General features: G+C 44.6%; 1 long non-coding RNA gene across 1 annotated transcript; it reads right to left on the bottom strand.

Annotated features, from left to right (window-relative positions):
- Positions 1-2,713: 2,713 nt before the first annotated feature.
- Positions 2,714-4,753, bottom strand: LOC132469091 (uncharacterized). The gene is made up of 3 exons (XR_009528351.1): positions 4,687-4,753; positions 4,527-4,592; positions 2,714-4,199 (listed from the first exon to the last, which is right to left on the bottom strand). It is a non-coding gene; the product is annotated as an uncharacterized LOC132469091 (long non-coding RNA).
- Positions 4,754-6,632: the final 1,879 nt, after the last annotated feature.

Below are 6,632 nucleotides of genomic sequence, written 5' to 3'. Positions count from 1 at the left end.
TCTGATATTTTGCCACATTTGGCAGCGTTGGCTTGAAGAGCAAGCCTCTTCTTGTCTCGCAGTTTCTCTGCACCCCCTTTTCTCTTTCTCTCCATTTTGGACTGGAGGATTCTCACGAAACGTGCGTTTCTGTGCACTGACCAAGCTAAAGGTAGAAGGTGTTTGGTGATATGATTGGACGAGCCCCTAGTCAGTAAAGAAGACAGCCAATGGGCCGCAGACTAGCGTGCGCGTGTCAAGAATGTCAAGGCCATGGGCCACGCTGAGTTTGTTTACCGTCCTAATGCATTATGTAGGCAGGTCCAAATCGAAAGGGGTTGGTGTTGGGTCAGCCCAGGGGATGTGATTGGGCCAGCCCACTACTTTCGTGGGCCAGCCGGTCAGACCATTATAATGGAAAAAAATAAAAATAATAAAAAATTCGGGACTGTCGGCCCATATTGCACCTCGGCCCACCGGGCAAACGCCCGGTATGCCCGACGGCCAGTCCGCCCCTGCCCCCAGGACTGGTGCATATTTCTGGAATCCACCAGTGCTCAGAGGCCAAGCCTGGTATTGCAGTCGGTTTAGTGGGCTGTGGACGGGTCCCTCAAATCACGGGGCCCGGAAGTAGATATCCTCGTTCACTCGAATACAAGTGGGGTGCAGGAATGTGTCTCCGCAAAAAATGTGTGGATATCAATCAAAGGTTCATAATTATCTTTATACCGTGTACTAAAAAAATTTACGTTTTTTCTTTTCAAAACGCCACCTCAAGCGTTTTATTAGCCGTTATCTTGCTGGGGAAGAGGGGTGTGCAGCTGAAAGGAGTCGTAGTGACACAAATGTCATCCGAGAGGGCCTAGTTCAGTGCTCCGTTAACGTGTCCGATTTTTGGACTGGTTCATCTGCTGCTCAATAACTCTCACGGTCCTCTGCTTGCGATCATTGTGATTCATCATGTATTGATCCATTTATTCAAAAGATCCAAAGACAAAGAACAGGTGCATTATGGTATCATTTTATATTGTTGTTGGACCGGAGTGGGGGGATGGGCACGCATGCATTCTATATTTCTGCATCCGGTACGTCATGAAATAGGGCGTGGCTAGGCTCCCATGATGCGGAAGCAAATCGCTCCTTGATGTTCCCCTGCGCCATTGAGCACTTTCAATAGGAATGAATGGGGCGCCATTTTATAGTCCGCTGTCCTTTCTATAATATGTCCATTGTTTATCCCCACTTTCCTGTGGTCGTCCTTGCCGTCCGGCGCCTCCACGAACATTATATCAGCTTGGTCTCTCCCGGGAATGTCGCCTTGAATTCGACCCCACCGTAGGCCCAGTTTGACTTGGCGCACTTCGCCGATGGGTGATGGGCCATTTCCAGAATGGCTGTAGCGAGGGATTCCCCTCCCACTGCAGATGGGTCCGGGAGACATTCTGCTATGTCCTTAATGTCACTGGGTCTCCATGCACGGAAAACGTATACCGGACTGCCATAAAACCCGTTGCGCTGTTAGCGGGTGCTTCCTCCTTGTTGTGAGGTCTGGATAGAGGTTGAAGGATGGAGCGCCGGTCTGGGCGTTGTCGTCATACGGTGGAGGTGAAGGGGGATTCGCACGCGGTCCGCCGGTATACCTATTATTATTATTTATTTATATATGACCCCAACAGCGCTTAACGGGTTTCCCTTTACCGTTTTGACAGACCCTCCTGCCCTTTCTGTTACATATATAACCATATATATATTGACGGAACCGGAGTTGCTTTACCGTATGTTCCTATAACAAAGTTCCTCGAACGTGGCAGATCGTTCGAATATACGTTCTCAAAACAGTATATATACCGTTCTCTTAACGGATTTCTTGTAGCTTTTAAACAAGTATTGTGATCTCACCTGCTTGAATTCTTTTTCCCTCTGGATACCGTACTGAAGAACCCCTAGTTTATCCCCCACAGGCACCCCCTCCTCGACCCCATTAGTCTGGTTACAGTCACCTGGAGGCGAGGTAGAGCTTTGGGACCGCCTCGGACCTGTCTTGGAGCGATATTTCGTAGAATCTTCAGGTTAGGTATCCCGGACGAGCCCCCAAATTGTCGTGGCAATTTCTCTATCAGATATTGCGTCTAAGACAGATGAGATATTTAGATGCAAAAAGCACACAATACTTGCAGGCAATTGCTGGTCATATATATTTGTAATAAAAGTACGAACAAAGATACATCACAACATGCATCAACAAACAACATAACAGGCAAACATTACAATAATCTGAGGCCTCAGATGGGAGCTTCTCTTTGCGTGTTGCTTCATACTCTAAAGGAACGCTCGGGAGAAGTCCACCGATTGTTCCGAGTCATGAGTTCTTATTCCTTTGGGTTGGGTTCTGGAGGGGGTGTCCCCCAATAAACCAAAAGCCTTTGTTTACCAGATGGTAATCTTTACAATTGAAGCTCCCCTGGATGCCATTGGAGGGGGTGGCGGCCGTGCCATGTAACCCTCTGGCTTCGTTGACGCTAGCCAGGGGGTCGAGGAACAGGCCCATACATCAAAGGATTGCATGGAAGATGATTTACAACACACAAAAACATAGGAACAGGCAGGCAATAAAATGCATCACACAACCCTCGAAGGTTCACACTTTAAATGACCCACAAGGAGAGTAGAAGGCAGGCAATATATGCATCACACAAAATAGTAACAAAACTTAAGTTCATAGATAGACCAAAAAGTTAAAAAAGGCTACAGATCTTCCGTTTAATTGCATCATTTAAAATTATTAATTATTTCAGACAGTTTGAGTTTAGATGATCTGACATTTGGTTGGTGGATTCAGATTAGATTAGTGTTGTAGTCTGTGTGGATGATGGCTTTTGTGTGGATGATGGGTTTAAGCAGCCTCAGCTGGCCAAGTCTGACTGGACTCGGGCTGGGTGAGGCTGCACACCTGTTGCATATTCATACTTTGCAGTCACGTGACTACCATGGCTACCTGGAGGGCAACAGACGCCGACAAAATGGCGACGAACAGCGGCCAGCCAGAGGAATTTCAGCCTTGCAGATTTACAACACTACAATCTATCTATTTAGACCATAAATGTTCAAATTAGATATTAAGAAAAGATATACATACTCGGAACTTGTAATCCATACACAGCACCCGCTGATGTGTTCATTGCTTTGAAGTTGGCAACGTCTCGACCAGACATGGAGTTTGGAGATATTTACATTTATCTTATAGAGAATCCGTCACCTTATACCGCACAAAAAATGAAAGCCGACAAAATTACGGCTGGCTAATTTTTTTTCAAAAGTGGGTTGATTAACAATGTTTTCGTATGGGAGGTGAAAAATAGGAATATTCCTATACATTTTCTGAATCAAATAACTTTTAAGTAGCTACTTGCACAAGCACTTCCTGATTCGCCGTAATACAGCTTCACAGCTTCCGGTCAAATATGGCAACGTTCTACACCCTGTGTTTACAAGAGCTGCCGACAATAAACATCACTGATGTACATCGATTATGTAGGGAAACGAAAACTCCGACCAGCAAATTGGAGAAGGGGTTTAGGCTGTATGCTGTGACCTATATTCACAGCTACGAAGGTAAGAAAACTACGTCTAACAGACGCTAGCTACTGTCAAAGTCTAGTCTGTCAGTTAACTGTCACTTTCTAACGTGTATTACGATGCAGAAACAGCAAATTCCAACAAGATTTCTTAACCAGTGTTTTATATCAGCCTTGATGTTTGCCTGTTGTGTTGAGTAATAATAGTTTAATTTATAGCCACGGTTTTGCGTACATAAAAGTAACATTACTTAGCTACCTAACGTTTCTTTCCATGTAGTAACATGTTATAGATGTGATGATGGAGTAACCCAGAACAATTGAAGCTTAATGAATTTGTATGTGTTATTTCATTCAGTGTCCAATAAAGACAAGCTGACAGTGCAGGTCAGCGTGAGAGCCTTGTGCAAAATTGTTAATATGGTAATATGAAAAAGTCAACCACTACACACCTCTGAAAACAGACGTGGCTCCCGTCCATACATCAGACGATAGGGCGAATACCTGGAAGAGGCTTGGACACAACAGTTATTTGAAAAAAACTATTTCTTTTAATTTGTCTTCCCACCTCTCCTGTTGTCCATCAAGGGTCTTGCCAATGGACCTCTTCAATGTTTGATTGGTCCTCTCATCCAGTCCGTTGGTCTGTAAAAACAGCAAAGTACAAGCAAGGGGAATACAAATATGTATAAGTTAATAGTAACATTATTTAGAAGCTTATCGATCTTTCTTTGATGTCAGTTATATTTCTTTATTACACAGCTTTGCTGAATATTCGATTCTGATTGGTCAAATAGGGCATTCTACGGTCTGTTATTTCTGTATAGCAGACCGCTATATGAATAACAGACTTTTGCTATGGACGCCGTTCTGATCATATTCCAGTCGGGGTCCTGCATCACCCTGATGGGGTTAATTTCTCAATAATGACCGTCTCACTGTACATTATCCCATACATAATATACACTATACCTGAGGATGGTATGCTGATGTGATTCGGTGCTTGACACCAAACTCCTCAAACATGGACTTGTTTACCTGAATTAAGGAATTCAACAGTTATTAGGTTTCTTGTTTGCCAGTGTTAATCAATCACTGTTAAATGACACATCTATATGTGTAAATACTCCACCTTGTTCCAGAATTCACAACCCTGGTCTGTCAAGATGACCTCAGGAGCCCCATGGGAGTAGAAAATGTCCAGGGGTTTTTCTAGAAAAAAAAAGTAGCAGGGAGCAGACCCCTGCGCAAAGCCGAGGGAGCAACGCGACCGAGGCGGGGGATGGTGTGGAAGGGGGGTCTCCCCCTTCCACGGCGCGAAGCCTTTGAAAAAATAATGATTAAATGGTACATTCTGAGGCTATCTTAGAGAGAAATTCTAGCTCTTGTGGTCATCCTGAAAAACTAAAATACTATCAACTTTTGGTAGACTTGTACAACTTTACCCTGTAAATAAACACGACAAATTTCAAAAATATTGGCTAAACTTTTATTAAGTAGGACAAATCACAACAGCAGCCGTCTGTTCCTGAGACTGCCCCAACGGCTCACTGCCTTGTCAAAATCAAATTGATCAATTGCAGGCCCCTCAATACTGATCCTGAGGAGGTGGTTCAGGGTAACGTTAGTCATGGTAGACCTCCTGTGCCATGCCTCTATGGAACAAGTTTTGGGGCTCTAGAGTCAATAATGGCGACGCTATAGAAATGTTACTATTGTTGTCGTTTTCAGTTTTGCACTTTGCAGACGGTCCCTAAGCTCGCGGCTGAAAGCCGACTGCTCGTAGAAGCCAATGCAATTCAGTTTTGCACTTTGCAGACGGTCCCTAAGCTCGCGGCTGAAAGCCGACTGCTCGTAGAAGCCAATGCAATTCACCGTTCGCTAAAGACGGCTCGTTTGGATGAAAACTATGTTGTAGCTGGTTCTCTGGGTTACTACACTTTTATTGGGCTAATTCGGCCGTGCAGCTGCCATTTAGTTCCCTGCTACGGGTTCCCTGGTAACAGGGAACCCGTAGCTTTGTGCAGAGAGAACTGGAATGGTCTTGTATACTTGCTTAGCATCTTAGCGCCTAGACCAAAAACCCATTCAAATACATAGCAGCTAGCTAGCTAGCTGCTAATAACTTTAACGTTAGCATGTCGACTCGGTCTGGGAAACTCCAATTCGGATCGGAATATTTTTGGAGTAATTATAAGTTATTTGAGGATCAGACACATTGTCAGGTGGTGGTGTTGGGATATTTTCGCGGAGAAAAGATCGTTTTGAGAAATAGTGTATGTTGTACAGCAGCATGTAAGTACAGATCCAAGTCTGACAGGTTCAGTCGGCATTTCGGTAGGATGGCGCACGCCGGGAGTATCGGGGCGCAGCGCCCCTGTTCCCTTGTTTAGAAAAAACCCTGATGTCCATCATAGCCTGTTGAACATCAAAAGAAGCTGAAATCATTCTCCATCCCCCCGCCAAACTTTTCTGTCAGTTGTAACAACATTCTGCATTCACAATATGTGGCTACGCTGCAAATGTTGCTATGATTTACACACCTGTGATGTGGCAATTGCAGTCTTGTCCTTGATGGGCCTGGCCTCCACCCACTTGGTGAAGAAGTCAGTTGCTGTCAGACAGAAGCGGTTCCCAATCTTAGAGGCTTTGAATGGTCCAATTAGGTCAACACCTAGAGTAGGGAGAGTAATAAACACATACCCACAGGCAGGGGCGGAGTGGGGCACTAATAGCCACCGGGAGAATCCTCCCCGGTCCGGCCCCACCCCCCTGCAACAGCGTTTATTTCTATATTTTTTCAGTAATAAAAAAAAAAATTGGTAAAAATGAATGATATAATTATAATTAAGAAATTAAAAATGGGTAAAATAGGTCACAGTTCTGCTCTGTGCGGAAGAGAATTGGCGCTCCGAGAATTGGCGCACTTCCTTACAAGACCAGTAACCATAGCAACGCCGGTAAACAAAAGCACTCCGGATGGCTGTAGTGCTCCCCGCACTACAGCCATCCGGAGGCGCAGAGCTTTTGGCCGTGATATTATCTATAAAATTATATTATACTATTATATAATATAGA

The sequence above is a fragment of the Gadus macrocephalus genome, chromosome 12, assembly GCF_031168955.1.
Source record: "Gadus macrocephalus chromosome 12, ASM3116895v1".
Classification (NCBI taxonomy): domain Eukaryota; kingdom Metazoa; phylum Chordata; class Actinopteri; order Gadiformes; family Gadidae; genus Gadus; species Gadus macrocephalus.
Note: the sequence above shows the minus strand (reverse complement) of the source record. Positions and strands in the feature narration are given on the sequence as shown.